The following is a 17528-nucleotide window of genomic DNA, read 5'->3' on the forward strand; positions in this document are numbered from 1 at the left end:
TGCTACAACGACCCAGACAAACGACAAACCTTGGCGGCCAGTCATTCGGTGCCTCCCTCCCCCTTTCCAGTGCAATTATCTCCCCTCTTCCCCCTCCCCTATTCCTTCTATTGTCTCAAACCCTCAAACACGCTTCCGTACTCAAAACGGTAAAATACGTAAAAAAAAAAAGTTACTTTACTAACACCTGGAGGGAATTTGCTGCGATGCGAGTAGAAACTCAGTTCTACACACCTGCAAACACACATACACACACACACACGTGCACACTTTCAGAAAAAAGTGTGTGTGTGTGTGTGTGTGTGAGGGGCACGTGTGCACACCGCGTTCTGCACTCGGCCTCGCGGTCAGTGCAAGAAAAAGCGGGCGCCCACCCACGACGCTGCATTCCAGGGAATCCTGAGCCGTCCGGAGGTATGCTATGGGAATACCGGCCCCGTAGCCCGGTTCCTGTACACAAGCGGGCATCGCTAACGATGCCTAATCAGGGAGGGGGCCGCGAAGGCAGCGGTACAGATTTCAAACAGATAGAGGTCTTTAGGATTAGGGGGAACGGCCGACTTGTCCGTTCATCGTCCCGCGTGGTCTTTCTTGTAAAGTTTTAAGCGGTACACCGTTTACCGCTCATCTGTATGAGTGACTGAGCGTCATCCGGATGTTACCGATTGAATACCCGTTTCTCGGTGACGCTGACGCAAAGCGGGAGACGATGCTATCGTTCTCCATGTTGGTCAGGATGACGGATGGGCCGCAAAACGTCTCCTCCCGTTTGCACACCCGGCATGCTCGTGGACGTACAAAGTGGAGAGGTCGAGCAACCGCTTTCATTCTTGTTGTCGTTACAACCCAAAGATTTAAAAAAAAAAGTATATATATATATATATATATACATGGCCGATCGGCCAACGGTGTTGTTAGTACAGATATCTCAGGTTGGATAGTAGGGCAGGACATCTAGTGCAGGATAGGATGTCCATGGTGTTTTGTTAAGAGAAACTCAATATAGTATCAACGCGACAAAAAAAATGGAGCATGATTTTTTGGATATGCGACGATTATCTAAGGTATCTTCATTTGATATTAATTTATGTAGCGTTTAAATACAAATGAGACTCGATTTTAAATTGTAAAAGCAAGGTACTATTACCAGTAAATAACTAGAAAGACACACATCTTAACTTATTTTAGACAATATTACATTTATACAACATTTTTCGAAAGAAGTAAGTTCGTTCAAAAGATCGCTCCTTTCCATGCACTAGATGTTACTTTTTTTTTTGTCAGGGTCTAGTCGTTTTTTTTTTTTTTTACGTAACTTAACATAATTAAACCAATGTGTAGGACGCAGGAACTGAAACCTATAAATATAACGATTATTCGATTATGGTTACGGTTACCATTTTTTCTTCGAAGCGGTTTCGTTTTTTGGTTTTACCATTTCGGTTACCAAATAGCCGCCTTTAAACAGTATTTCTTTTTTCGATACATTTTTTTTTAAAATTAAACCGGCTTCTATTTGCTATTTCAGTTTGGTTGCACATGAACTTAAGGAAGGTGCCTCAAAAGCTTTTCATACTGGAACGGGCTGTATTTTGGGGAATAGAATCCGCTGCTCCGCCAGTTCAGCCTCTGAATGCTCATATCTTCCCTAAACGACTAACACAGTCAAGCTGTTTCTTTTATCGCCGTTACTACAACGTCCATAGAGGCTCGTTTTTCCACCGGGGTCACAATTAAACTGATTAAACTATTCTATTCGCGAGCTGGCTATGCGTGTTTCGTGCCTAAAACAATTATTTTAAACGTTTAACGTCGTGACACTTTCATGAAATAAAGTTTACAATAACGTTGATTCGTAGAAGATAATATCATGAAACATTAATTACATTTTAAGATATTGAAATCAGCTGTTTTAACTGAGTTCATTGAAATGAGCTAATTCCGCCTGTCCGACCGGGCGACCGAATTCACTCAATGAACACCGTCATGCGATGAAACATCGAGGGGGAGGTTTCTCTCGCAAAAGGGTCATTCACTCAAATCAATACCTCCCCCCCCCCTTTCCCAACCCAAAAAAATAAAGAAAGAAAAATAAATAAATATATATACGGATTTTTTACATGGTCGTGTATTCTCCCCTCAATAAGGTACTACGGGAATAGAAAGGGCACATACGATGAAAGAGTTGAGCAACCGGAAGTCACTAAGCTTTCACTCGCCCAGTCGCATTCACGACAGAAACAAAACTCTGGAGCGCACCGACGTCCGGCTAGCCGTTTTCTTTTCTATTTTTTTTTTCTTTTTTTGCTCTTTACTCTTGGTATCGGGAGGGCATCAACACCATTTATTGGCTCCCAAAAGTCTTGTATGTGGAACAGTTTTTTTTTTGTTTTGTTTGTTTTGTTGAAATTGTTGAGGCCACAGAGGCCTCTGGCCACAGCCGAGCTGTCACCGTGACCCTTAGCTCGGCAAACGCCCACAGCCGGTAAGAGCAACGCTCCACGCGAGTTTCGGATTCCGTGGTGCGTTGTCACGTGCCTCGCTCCGGCTTTCTTATTGGCCCACCAGCACTGTAGGAAATGGAGCATAGCAAAGGAAGCATGCGTCCCCAGCGGTGCAGTCCCAGCCGTCCCGCTGTCGGGAACGCGGACCCGCCGCCAGGTCCGTGCGTCACCGCTTTCCGTTTTCGCTTCCCCGCTCCTTTTCCCGGCTGCTTTCGCGATGAATGTAAGCAGTATGGAGACGGTGTACTGTCTGCAAATGCCGATGACTTTTCAAGGTCATCGCTAATAGAGAGTTTTAGTAGATCGTTCCCATGACTCCGATAACGATACCCGATACTCCGCCACCGCCTCCCTTGCGCATGCATAATAGGGAGTTTTCGTAGAACGTTTTCGCCGTCCCGCAGGGCCCTCCGCAATCCGCTACGACAGCGGGAACTCCACAGTCAAGGCTATCAGCGCGCAGGCGCAGTAGCGACTTCTTCGTTGCGGAACGCTTAGCGGAGGGGATAGTGCGGTCTACGAAAACTCCCTAGTATCGTTATCGGGGCTATCGGGGGTATCGGAACGATCTACTAAAACTCTCTAATGTTCCGTTGTATTATTGTTGAGAAAAAAAAAAAAAGATGCCGATGTTGAACCAGTATCGGTTACCGGTTAAGACATTAGAGAGTTTTAGGGAACCCTTTTTGCACATCCGATACGGTACGGTGAGCCCTCCTGTACGAACTGCGCATGCGCGGCTCTTCTGCTGTAGCGCATGCGCAGTTCGTACCGGAGGGCCCACCGTACCGTATCGGATGTGCAGAAACGGTTCCTTAAAACTCTTTATTACGGTTACGGTTAACATATCGTTCCGGTTCCGGTTACCAGAAAAATTCAATCCTTGAAGGTTTTCGGTTCGGGCTTCGGTTACGGTTTGAGTTCCTGGTAGGAAGTTTGCCAACCTCCTGCGCAACTTCGTTCAAATTTAAAAAAAAATCGTTTTTTTGTTTTTTTTTTTGTTTTGTTTATAGGTTGTATTCAAATTATTAGTTCCCGCCGCAGTGATTGGGGTCTTCAAGAATAAGCTTCCTGAAGGTGGCAGCCGACCGAAATGTCCACTGCCACTTTGAGGCTTGCCGGGAGTGCCTCTTGAACCTTAGTCAACCTTAGCACATCAACCTTTGTGATTGATTATGGTCCAGATATTTGAAGCAGCTATCTTTCTTCGCTCCTGTAGGATCGGGAGTTTCAGTCTTTTTTATTAGTAACGCATAGTGCTATACTTTGAAATAGACCGATCTCACCAGTCAGCTTGACTACGCCACCGCTGCCGCAATGCATCCAGGAAACTTTAGTCTTTTTGCACGTGCGACAACCTCGCTGGAGCTCTGCGTGCGTAGAGCACGACACGGCACGAGCCCTTTCATGCACAGCCGTCTTCCCCTTGTGAACTAAAGTCATGGTAGCATTAAAGGATTTTTTTTTCTCGTTAGCAAAAAGACATACGGTCTTCAAGGGACAAGTTCTAGATAAGGCTTGCGTGTACCCTACCGGTCTTATCTAAGCAAACCAAACCTATACCTTACACTTTTACCCAAGATTATCCGAGAATGCCCACATTCTTGTGAGTGCAGTACATCCGTTTCTTCTCCTTTTGTTGTTGTTGAGTAATTAATATTGTCAAACACAATCTCGAAACTTATCCAGTGTTCTTGTCTGGAATGTTATTGGCCATGGAGTCTGCACAAAAGGAGCTGCAGCTTGCACCATCCAACCAGCCTTGCGGGAGCGCGAGAACCATGTCTGTCACGCCGATGACGTCGCTATTTGTTTTTCATTTATGGCGAGGAGTCCGCGCCATTAAGTTATTAGTCCTTAGAACAACAACGCCTCGTCAGTCGTCATATTTGACAATGTAACTTTAAGGTTTTTGACTAAATCCGAAAACGAACGACCAAACACATGTAGGAAGCCGATTCTTACGTTGAACATATTTGATCCGCTGTAGACGGCAGTCACAGTCTTCTCTCTATCACAAAGTCTTCTCGCCATCATCCTCTCCTCATGCACTAGACATACGACAGTAGTGACACCGCCTAGGTGGCGCTAAGCACCACCCTATTTAAATGAAGCGACCATTATCCCCACGTATCTGCCCATCCATCTACCAGAAAGTTTACGAGCTTTCAGTCGGACGCGCTGTCAGTGCCTTATGCATACAAATCAGGCCGAGTTACATCCGCCTCATGTCGGGGGAGAGGACAAGCGGTGGGGAAGAGGTGACCGTCTATCCATCCATCGGGAGACGATCGCGCGCGCGCCGGAACGATATTAGCGATATCCGAAAGGTTCACCGACGACGAAGCTGGTTTGGAGTCACATCCCCAAGCTGAAAGAAAAAACGTCCACCTACAAAGGAAGACATTATAAGGCACGACTGAAATAAAGCAAGAGGCAAAAGAAAGCACGGAAGGCGAATGGCGAAAAAGAAACAAGTTGGATGGAAAGTCGTTTTCTGTCGATATCGAAAGGTCTTTCTTTCTTGGCAGGGGAGGGCTCCAGAGGTCTGCCTAGGGACGTGACGGGGAACGCTGCGCCTTCTCGGCGGTATCGGACGTGGACCCAACCGCTCGCACGAAGACCTGGAGGCCCTCGGGCGACCGGAGGTGGCCCCGCGGTAAGGGGCGGACGAATGACCTGCGACCCCGACGACGCTCAGGACTTCAAGCACGGGCGCCCGACTGCTGCCGGCAGCAACCTGCTTGCATGGCGGCGATTGAGCCAGAGGCAGACAGCTCGCCCCTTCCCTTTCTTTTGCCCCCTTTCTCTATTTCTCTCTCTGTTTGGTTTGTTCTCATCCTCGTTAATATAGTCTCTGACAGGACTAGAACGGCAGGGCGTCTCTTTCGCCTTCCCCGAATCCAGCGCTCGCCCGTCGCCTTCCGTTGTGCTTTAGATGCGCGTGCACGCTCGAAGCTCACGATGACGCGGAAGAATTATCGAAGGGAGGGAAGCTCGTGCTGGAGGCCGGACAACTGGAAGAATTCGCTGCTTTTTTCATCTTCTCAGTGGCAATAGTTATATTCTCCATCTCATACTTAGTACATGCAACGCTCTCGAATTTGCTGGCGCGGTGGCCTAGTGAAGTACGACCGCTAGCCTGGGGCCTTTAAAGTGCAGCCCGCAGTAGTGATACACGACCGCACGCCGGTACGATGCTCATCCAGATTGAAACGGGCAGGGCTAGGGATTGAACCCGCGGGATCGCTGCAGACCTCAGGGATCCGGGGTTCAATCCCCTCCCCTGCCCGTTTCGATCTGGATGAGCATCGTACCGGCGTGCGGTCGTGTGTCACTATACTGCGGGGTGAACGTAGAAGACCCCGAGGTAGCGGTTTGTACTGCACTGGCTTAATTTCTCATCTACAGCTGGGAGACTCGCCGCAACTTTCAATTGCGAAACGATAGGCGATGCCACGCGCTCGTGCCAACAGCTTTGACATCATCGTACACGAAGTATAGGAAGTATTCACTGGACGCCGTATTTGTGGGTGCTGTTTAGAGCGCATGCTCAGAACGAGCTCACATCAATAGGCTGCCAAGACCGGCACTCTTGATGGTGCGGAATGCACGTTGCAAAAGAACTGTAGAAGATCGCCGTCAGCACGCTCCCAGCATTCGCGCACACAGCTATGGCCGCCAGTGAATGCCCCCTATAAAAAGAGTCAGTATGGACTTTTTGTAGATCGCTTTCGCCCTCCCGCAACGCACTGTGCAACCCGTTACGATACCCGAAACTCTACAGTCAAGGCCATCGGCGCGCAGGCGCAGTAGCGGTTTTTCGTCACGGAGGGCTTAGCGAAGGGGGAAACGCGGTCTACGAAAACCCCCTAGTGACAGGAGGAGGACGGTCGGGGAGCCTTTTGGGCCGTCCCGCCTCCAGCGCAAGCTCCTAGTACCTACCTTCAATGACCCCTCACCGTCTCGTGAGCTTTCTACCTGCCCGCGCACGCAAAGCGCGGCAACAGGCAACGCGCGGCGAAAGGCAACCTCGAATCGAACAGGACGATGCACATCGTCGTATGTGATTTACGAGTGCATCCTATCTAAAGACATGTTGGGGAGGCACACTGCCCCGCACCTCTCCGCAACGGCGTAAGCTATACTGCAGGTTAGCGCAGGTAAACATATCGCAGCCACTGTGAATATGGACATGTAAACGAACAAATGCATAAAAAAAAAAAAAAATAGACGGCAGTGGGAGCGGGAGCAAGTAACGACCCGAGAAAGCGAGAAGTAGCGCACACAACAGCTCTCTTGAAAGAAGAGGGCGTCATTAGATAGGCACGACGCCTTCGTTCTTTTGCGGATATACTACACTTTTTTTGTAATCTTGTAAATATGCGTTCGCAGGCGCCCACTACCGATGGACCTTACGCATTTCTTCTTCTCATACCGCTACGCTCGTGCCCTCTCTTGATATCAAAACACGATAAACGAGGCGAACCGAACCGAAACACCGAAACACCCACGCAGTCGCGCATGGGTGTCGCGGAAGATGCAACAACGCCACGCGGGCGCCCACCGGCCCGAACGCGTATAGAGTACCGCGTGGTAGACCGTAAAATTATTATTATTATTAATGACTTTTTTTTTTTAGTCGAGCAGAGGCGTGCACACAATGTCCCTATAGGGTGAGTTCCCCTTTCCCGCTAACGAACAGCAATAAAGCGCAGCCAAAGTGCCACCTTGATAATTCCGTTAACTGTATAGGTATACCCTTGTGCGGTCTGGCATCCTGTGCGTCTACTTTCCCGCAGAGGTGACCATACACGACTGTGTCACACTGACTTACACATTATTACGTATCACCGTGTCACGCTGTGACACAGTAATATGTGTATTGAACATATTAACTGTCCGCGCTGTTGCACTGCGGCGTGACAACATGTTAAACCATGTGCTGGGTACACTGACAACGACGAAAACGTAGTATAGTCTGACCTTTGACGCTGGACAGGACGTGTCAAGTGCTTACGTGACGTTCGGATTCACAGCCGCAGACTGCATTTTTAGTTGCCAACATACGTCTTCAACCTGGTGATTGGACGAGATCCGTCCGTAAAGATTGCAGCGATTGGCCCTGCCAAGCGCTCGAAGGGAACGTTAACGCAGCAAATTTCTTGAAGTGTACTCTTCTGCCTCGCGTGCTTGAGATTTTGGGGTCACGAATTCCGCCGGATGACCCGAAGCTGGTCTGGACCGCTGTTTCGCTCAAATTCATACCAAGAGCCAGCTTACCAACGTGGAGAGCGCCTTTGCGGACCGCTCACCATCCACCGCTACATTCCGTCATCGGATGATGTAACGACGTGTCATTCAGCTTGACGTAAAACACTTCTCCGCGTATAAATTTCGTCGTTTCCGGAAAAGAAGAAAAAAAAATTGTTTTCATTATTTCTTTTTCTCATGAGGTCCCAGCCAGAACGCGGAGAGTGAAAGTGGAGGAAAAAATCCGGTTCCATCGCATATATATTCCACCATATCCAAGTCACGTCCCTTGAACCCAGCTTGCGTGGCAATGGCCAGGACTTGAAGCACGTATATACTTCGGGCGACGCGTTTCATCCCCCCCCCCCTCCTCCTCCTCCCGCTGGCAGCTATCTCCGCAAAACTTGGTCCATTAAAGCACCAAAGAGGACACGCAGAGCGATATCCAAGTGTGAGGCTACTCGTTTTGTGCAAGGAAAGTGCACCGCGTGGGACGTAAATACTCAAGAGCTGGAGAAGTACGGTGCACCAAAGGAGCAGTAAACTTGTCTAGAAACTTTATAAAAAAAATAGCGTGGTAAAGAACGGGATATGAAGTACCTAGTTCCCGCAATATACTGCATTTATTTAAATCCCAGCAGGTTACAGTTCATTGCACTTTTTAGCGGGAGGCTTAAAATAAAATATTTTGTTCGTGCGCGTTTCTCCGGAATTTATTGAGCACCCATGACTGGTGCAAACTCGTAGGGTAACTTCGTAACGGTGTTTAAAAGAGGGCAAATTGAAGAGTTGTCGTCATAATTAAAAATATATATATATATATATTCCCTTCACAACTGATTCGATATTGCATCAAAAACTAACGTGGTGATTGGCATTTTAATTTTTCATAATAAAATATATATACCATGTTACATTCAATTTCGTAAAAGCTAACCGCCGTATAAATTTAACTCTCACGTTTGGTAGTAATATGCAGCTCTTGTAATCACCCTTAAAATGCAAGGCTGTAATTATGTATAACTAGAAAGTAGATGGCCACAACGTGTGGCCCTCTTCTATAATACAACTAGAAGTGCCAACGTATTTTCTATCAAATGATAAAAAAACACACACACACAAAATTCCTAGGCTCTTGCTCTTGCTCTTGTTGCATGCAAACCCAACAACAGATTTGTACAATGAAAAAACAAACTTCAAAGTTCCTGCTTATGCTTCCTACGCTTTTTTTGCGAAACAAAAAAAAAAAAAATTTAACGGCAGTTTTGAGGCGTCAGCTAAACTAAATCAAAATACCCCCCTCCCCCCGGCCCCACACACACGCACAAACAAGGTAGCATTGAAATCAAACAAAAACCGAACAAATCCGCCTGGTCCGGGTATCGAACCCGGGACCTGGCTGCAGCTGTGCGAAGACGCCGCCATAACCGACCTTCAATTGTTTTTTTCTCAGTTTTATCTCTTCGCTTTATCATTACCACAGCAGGACAGGTTATTGCCATTTTAGATACGACATAAAAACATCAGCCACAAAGCTTGGGGTAATGAATTATTTTCAGATCTGTATAAAAGAAATGAATGACAGGGAGTTCGGGAGAAACACCTCCCACTGGAGAGGAGGTCGCCTCCTTTCCAGAGTTCGCTCCGCTAAACTGGAGTGAAGTAAAAATGAGCCTCTCCCTCTCTCTCTCTCTCCCCACACACACACACACTCTCTCAATCTTAGCATGTCACCGACTATATAAACTCGCGACAGCACTTCTCGCTCCATCGGTCCGCAACCATTGACGTTGTGTCATTATCCGATAAGAACGGAGAACGACCAATCACGTGATGGGCCACGCCTTCGTTCCCCGATCCGGCCGCCCGTGACTATGCCGCAGTCACAACGGTACAGTAACGCGGCCATCTCTTGTAGGTAATGCCCCCTCCCCCCTGTATTAGTTGCGAGAGATTTGGATTCTTCACTTCAGTAGAGAATGCAAGTTCCCGAAATTAATTTAAAAAAAAAAAACTCTGTATGTTACACAGAAAGGAGAGCCGTAGCTTATTATGTTGGCGTGTTTGTTTCGTGATTCGCTCGCCGGCGTTCTTATCGGTGCGAACGCCCGAATCTCATTGGCTGAGAAACGATCGAGTGTTCGGGGCTCCCCCCGCCCTGAGTTCCTTGTGTCGGTGGCAGTGTTGTACGGAACGGCGTTTCTGGAACGCGTTCCTTTTAGGAGAAACGAAGGAACGCCGCCGTCCCGGTGGAACTGGAACGGGAACTCCTTACATGTATACTGGAACGGAAAAAGAAACGGCGTTTCTTTTTTTTTTTTTCGTCCAGTGGGGTAATTTTTTTATTTTTAAGAAGGAAATTTTAAAAGTATAAAAACAATACCTTTACGAAGAGCAGGATGTTATTAACCTGTTGGTTACTTATCTTAGGGCTTATTTCGTGTGGTCCTCACTTAATAACAGTCAGGTGCAGGAGAAATAGTGAAGATCGATTTTTTTTTTTTTTTTTTCAGTGCCCGAGATTCAGGTGGAACAAGCAAAACTTTTAGTCGAAGAAAAAGACAGAGAGAGAGGGTCGTTTCAAACTCAGCTACTTTCTTTTTTTCCACGAATCCTCATACACCCAGAAATCTAAGGCCGACTACAGGCATCACTCATTTTCCACAAAGAGACCTGCAGTTACAACAAAAGTACAGGTTACCAGACATCAAACACGCCCTTGTATCCCGAACATTGGTCACTTAAACGATGCACAAAAATTAACCTTTATTCCTTCTCCCCTTGTCCCCCACTTTCCAACCGAGCAACGAATCCAACCTTCTCGAAGGACTTGTAGTTTTCAAGCCCTGCCCTCCTCTAAGCTTGCTCGTCTTGCGGACAGACCATCGAGAATCAACCGTTTTTAAGTTCGAACAAGGGACTTTGTTAGATTGAAACGTGTGAGATTGTTGTAAAACGCTCGTGCAATGTGAAGTAACAGTACATTTGGCTCGTCTGAATCGCCCACCACAGACAAGAATATGGTTAAAAGCTGAGATTTTTAAAGGTGAATGTATCAACAAACCAAACCCTGCTTCCGCTTCTTTTCTTCTCTATGGTGCTCTTCCATCACGGCACTGAAATTCGTATGTTCCCATTTGATGGGATATGCATAAAAAAGAAAACTTTGCCTAATCTAACTAGATATGGTAATCAGAAAAACACAGGTGTAACGTCTATGTAATGATGCGCACCATTTTTGCACTGTAACAAGAACGAGTTCTTTTTTCACAGATGGGACTTGTAACGGGAACACGTTCCAAAAGTCAGAAGGAACGAGGAACGAGCTTTCGTTCCTTTTTTTGAAGGACGTGTACAACACTATAGACCATTCCATTTAGCGCTCTCTGGGCGGCACCATTTTGTTCGACCGCAGCGCCCTCTCCACACATCCGGGAAGTTCAGCGGGTTCGGCGGGGTAAAACGAGAGAGAGGGCACGCCGCCGACTCCGCTAGCAGACGACAAACCGGGAGGTTGCCGTTCTCCATCTTTGGGCTGTATCGGCGCGCTCTACCGAACACCGAACTCTCGCTCATGGCTGCCGTTGTGAAGTGGTTCGCGTTCTTAGAATAGTTGTGGCTACTCCAAAATCAGCCTATAGCTCTTTGTTGTTCTATTTTGCTAAATGATAAACTAGCATATCTTTTTTTCCGTTACTTAAATAGCAGTTGAGTCAGCCGGCAGTACTACCCTCAACTACTGCGTGTATTGCGGCAGGAGAGCACGTTTTTATTTATTATTTCAGACTTCCACTCATGGTCGCTAAAGGCCTACACCAGTAGGAACTTTTGTATAGTAAAAAAGATGCAGCAACCGGATTTTCTTTTCGCCAAAGAGACCGGCCAATCTGACACAGTTTTCCCTATTTTCGTTTTTTATTTGCACGCAGGTAACAGTGCAATTGGACCCTGTGAGTCTTTGTATCTAGCATAGTATTACACGATAACTGGCATACCAAAATCTGCGCATCTGCGCTTGAAAGTTCCAAAATGACGCGATTTTAAACAGAGTTTGCACGCCAGCCGGACGCTAGCTACAGCCCACTCGGCGGAGCGGACGGCTTGCGGGGGAGAGGGGGAGTGCATTTTTTTTCTCTTTTACCCTCTCTGCTATGACCCTAATGGAACGGTTACAAGTCAAGAAGGTAGGAGAAGCTCCTCCCACAAGTGTGATGCAAACGTTTCAAATCTCTCCGCAGTCGAAAGAAGAGTTCACTGGAAACGCTCCTTGTTCCGCTTCAATGGATTCCCACTTGTCTCCGATCCCACTTTTTAAGAAATCGACCTTTGTATTCATCGGAGAGGGAACCGAGCCCCTGAAAGCAGCCTTTGTATCCATCGGGGGGGAAGCTAATCCCCGAAAGTCGTAGTATTTGTTTCCGTCGGTGGGGGAGAACTCTAATCTCCCTCTCGTGGCTTCCACAATGCTAAGTCAAAGTCGAAAGATAAAGCAAATATGTACAGAAAGGCAAGACCCTCCTCGCGCGTTGGCCGCGACGTCACGGAAGCGGTGGGACGCTATTGGATGCAGAGGTGGCGGAGGGATATCTGATTCCCTTTGAGGGGCATTCGCCGCTACCTTCTTAACCTGTAACTGACTATAGTCGGTGCTTACAGCTTACTATGAAAAGGTCATCGACTCGATCTCGATGGGCACTGTATACTGTCCTGGTGCCCTCGTGTGACTATTACTGTGCGCTGCACCTTAAATATTTAAGACGCTGGATAGATGTCTTTATTTACAGCTTGAACCGTGTGTTGCCATTTCTCAAAGACAGACCGACCTCACACTGTCTAAACACTCACGCCTGGTTTGCTTTGCTTTGGATTTGCTACGAGAAGGACCTCTAATTTATGCACACGTTAATTCACTCGAGGGAACCACAGTTCGTAAAAATGAACATTTCTCCTATTATATCTTTACAAAATAAAAAACGTTTCGGAAAACTTAAAAAAAAAAAAGAACAATAGTAAATCTGCTATAGTCGTTTTCCCCTCTAAAAAAAAATGACATTTTGCGCAATGTTCATACGCGTTGAAAGTTCTCCCTGTAGCCAGAGCTTGTTTCGCTAAAAAAAAGTAACTGATAAAGCCTTAATTTGGCAGAAAAAGCCTAAAGGCTGGACTCCATGCGGCGAATATGCCGCGAAAAATCGACGAATTTTGTGCCGGCGGCCTTTGCCCTCCGCGTGGCGTAAGCACAGTGGCTGGCTGCTACGTCACGCGCAAAGCGAGCGCGCGGTCGGACAAAGTTCGTCAGTCATTCGTCGCATAACCTCAATACCGACACTGGCACCGGCTCATGTCTTGGACGCCACGTCAAGGTGAAACGTAAAATGCACAGATGCTTTCTCTGTTCTACGCGTGCGTAGTGCGTAGAAAATACTTTCCTGCGCACTGCTCAACTGCGGGCAAACGAGCTGGTTCATAAACGTTGAGCGGACGCATAGTGAAGATCCGAGCGAACTAAAACGCCTGAATGCCACGTAAATGCGATCCCACGCTATATTTCGTTGTCGTTATACTCATAACGGTAACCCGTTTGTTTCCACTTAGTGGTGTTATCAAGGGAGACGCGTTCCGAAAGCGACAAGGAATGAGGTATGTGCTTTCGCTTTCATACATTTGATGAACGCGTACAACACCCTACGCGAGAGCGATTGAGGATAAACGTCCAACATGGCGTAATGATGTGGCCACTTTGCCGGAGCCTGCAGGAACGCCGCAGACATCTGGCGCCATCTACGTGGATGTTGTTGAACCGCTGATATCTCGGAGGCCGTGGTTCCTTCCTTCATACGCGAACAGGTCTCTCCAAGGACGAGGTGCTACGTCGAGCAGCTCCATCGATAATCATTTGTTAGTCATCAGTCCGCAGGACAAGAGTTTTAAATCTTCAAATTCTAGACTTGAAAAAAAGAAAAAGATAAAACAAAACGTAGAGCTAAAAGAAAAAAGAAGAAAAGCTCGCTTTCCGTATGAGTTACAGTGGTCGTTTATTCGACAGAAAACGGTTGGGGATCAATTATTTCATTCTGGCTTACTTTAGCCGAGCGAGAATGTTCGGATAATCGAACACGTTTGCCTCTTACGATGGAGCTAGAGTTTTCAAAAAGGAGGTAGCGAAAGATATTGCGAGTTTTGACATCAGGAACTCATAATAGAGCCGTCGTATTTGCTACCCCTATTCTTTTTTTCTTTTTTTTTCATAACCGCGTCCCTTGTTTGGTCCCCCAGAAATCAAGAACGGAAAGAGTTATCCATAGTCAGTAAGGCAAAGGCGTCGGAACTATTCGGGAGAGGGGAGGGGGAGGGGAAAAGGGGAAAGGGGGGGGGAGATCGAGAGCGATTTTCCGCACCCTCCTACGTATTGTTTACGTTACTTTTTTTTTTTTTTTTAATATCTGAGATTCTGAGGCTAGGAGGGAGGTCGATTGCCCCCCCCCCCCCCCCTTTTTTTTTCTTAATTTTGTTTGTTATTCCGACGCTACTGCAGTAGGGACTGCATTTACAGGCTGCTGGATTAAATCAGGGAAGGGGGCGGGGGGGGGGGGGGGGCACTATACTACACGTTAAGTAATCTGGAGCATCCCCTTTCCCACAAAACAATTGCGTGAACCAATCGCTGTAATCTACTGAGGGAACTCTGGGAACGACAGGGTTATAAAAAAAATCTAAACCTTAAAAAAGAAGAAAAAAAAAACTGTCTGAGATTTACGTTTTAGCGCGTTTAGCGCCACCCTGCAGACCGGTTTTTGGGGTCTAAACAAACTAAGAATTTTTTTTGTTAAACGTTACCGTGTTCCGCGAACCGCACTATCGGAGCCTCTGGAGCATGCTTTTAAGCGCGCGCTCCACGGTCACGATATCACTCGGGCGCGCGCTTCAAAGCATGCTTCAAATGCTCCGGTAGCGCGGTACTCGGAACACGGTAACGGTTTGCTAAAAGTCCCCATTATCAGCCCCGCCATTCGCCGAGCATTCTCCGTAGGTTGCGGCGATTGGTTCTCCCGAGTTCTTTGCGGGAGAGCGCCATGCTAGGGAGTTTTAGTAGACCGTTCTGGATAACTCCAATAACAATATAACCGCTAGCGATACGATGCGCGCGCAAAGGCGCCGACGGACAATCGGGAATCCTTATCGAAATTTTCGGAACATTCTAATAAAACTCCCTAATATCATCAAGGTGAGATCGCTAGAGTAAGAGATAGAGAAGCGATACTGGGAAATAAAATCAGTAATAAATCTGTTCGTGGTCATCCTATCGAATATGTCCTTCACATCCGTATAAAACTACGCGCCGTTTACAAACAACTCCGCGTTTGCCCATACCACGTGCGGGGGCGCTGCGCTTGCGCAGAAATGGCGCAGATTCGCGTGAAGTGAGGAGACTGTGCTAGCGCCGTATCGAGAAACTTCCTTCGCATCCACTTCCCCGCAGAGCCACTCGGCGAGTCGATCATTCACGCGACAGAAAATCTTTCTCTTTGTGTAGACAGAATTAAGATATATTTAGATGCATTGCAGATTAGATAGTTGATAGCTTGTCAAGCCATACACGTTTCAAACGCTTTTTTCTTCGGACAACCAAATCTTATATAAGAACTATTTCGCGCGACGCAGGAACAATGCGCAAAACTTCCTTCTTTCTTGAGGTGAAAACCAGAATAGGTAATCTGAACGGGGATATTAATTCTCGATAAAGTGTTGCTTGTGTTCGTTCATTCGTGTCACAAGATGAAGTCCCACGTGTCAAAATGTATGTCGATCCACCATCCAAGTGTTCACGTCATCATGATCGGTGCCCCGTCACAATCTTGACTTCATTTTGTATTCCTAAGGGCCCCTTCACTATATTCGTTCATTTACACTCGGAGAATCAATCATAGCGACTGGCTTTCCGAGCGATTCTTCTGAAAAGTAGACGCAGGCGATTTATCTTTTTTTCTTTTTCTAAGCCTAGTTTTTTTTGTGTGTGTTTTTTTTTTTAAGTTTTTATGTGGAAACCTTGGAACTCCGCCTAAATGTATACCTTATATTATATTCAGTTGCGAGTAAAGGAAAGCAGAACAGGCCCACCCCCAATGCACTCTACTCATTATGACTGGTGATTTTCCCCTTTGCGCTCTCCTCTCCCCTAAAGTCAAAAGAGTGGGGGGCTTCGCGGAAGGATCCTGTCTTGCTGTATTCCTAACCTGCGCAACAGACTATATTAACAGCTTTTTTTCCTTTTTATTTTCCCGAAATGCACCTTATCTTTGATTTTGACGTGGGAGTCTCACGGCTCCGTTACACTGGGGGCAAATACGTGTGATGAATCCTAAGTTTATAACCCACACGATAATATACAAAGTTCCCCAGAAAAAGAAGAAAGAAAGAAAGAAGAGACTGTTTCTATTGGCTGATATGACATTTCGAGGTCTTTGCCGGCAGAACAAAAAAAAAAAGAAAAAAAAAACCCAAACCAATAAACATACACGCAAAAAGTTATTTACAGAAGTAAACTTTAAGATTCTTCCTTTAAAAAAGAGAGAAAAATTCGAATACAACGGAGCGATTCGAAGGGAACGGACCTCAAGGAGTCGGGTGGGTGAGAAACCACCTGATTGCCCACACCTCCGCACGAAAGTTCGCAACGAAGGTCGCCACCCGCTATGTGCACAGACTACGTCGACTGGCGTACGCCGCCCACGCGCCATGTCATCGAGGTCACATGTGTCGTATCAACCCGTCGGCAGGTGCATTCCTCCACAAGCTGCCCGTTGAGGCTCCTAAAACCCAGTGTAAGACTCAAAACAAAAAAAAAAAACGCGCTTGACAGATGACAGATGTCCGTTCAAACTCCGAAGTAACAGGGACACACGAGACCTGCGCTGGAAGCTGGGACGAAGGGCACGTGATGTCTGGGTGCCACGAACCCGCTCGTTAGATTCGGATAAAGTTTTAAATAAGGATTTGAAGAAAAAAAATTCTGAGTGTTAGTTTTAGACGACGTCACAACAGGCCCGCCCGCTTGACATCCATGTCGCTGTGATAGCGAAGAAAAGAAATAGTGCCTCTCTATGCCTAGTGACGCGCTATGAGCTATAGTCTGTTGCAAGTTAAGAGCAGGAGAAGTCCCTCCCGCGAAGCTCTCCGCTTGTCGCGATTGGTGGTTCCCTCCTCTCCTCTTGCCCCTCTCCAGCTTTCGCTCTGCTAAAGTGGAAAGCGTGGAGGGCTTCGTGGCGAGGAGTTTGTCCTTCGTCGCTTACGTTGCAATAAGAATATAGGGGCGCACCAATCATTAATTCCTTTTTCACCTGTTTATAGCCAGTGAAGATGGTGAAAAGTATCGGACGGACGTTGACTGGGTATTTCGACGCCTGCAGTCAGAGTGTCAGGCATGCATGGATTCAGTACAGCTCTTTCTCCCCTAGATACCACGGTGGTGAGCAGTAACGATATCATTGCAGGATGTTATGCGGGCACTGCAGGTGTGGTTCCCGAGAGGGTATTAAACTATGCGGAGCGAAAGGTCGTCTGCTTCTTTTGGCAGGGGTTGTGGTGACGTCAGAACGCCGAGCTCTGATTGGCTCTGAATAAAGAACAGTGGGTAGACCTAAAAGCAAGCTGCCTTGAGGCCTACCCACTATACTTCCAATCGAGTCAACCAGAGGTCAGCGTTCTGACCCTGCTCGAGGAGCAGACGGACTTGCGCTCCGCAAGACGTGGCTTATTGTGTTCTTGCTTTGC

This window comes from Ixodes scapularis, unplaced genomic scaffold (assembly GCF_016920785.2).
Source record: "Ixodes scapularis isolate PalLabHiFi unplaced genomic scaffold, ASM1692078v2 PGA_scaffold13__105_contigs__length_92229423, whole genome shotgun sequence".
NCBI lineage: Eukaryota > Metazoa > Arthropoda > Arachnida > Ixodida > Ixodidae > Ixodes > Ixodes scapularis.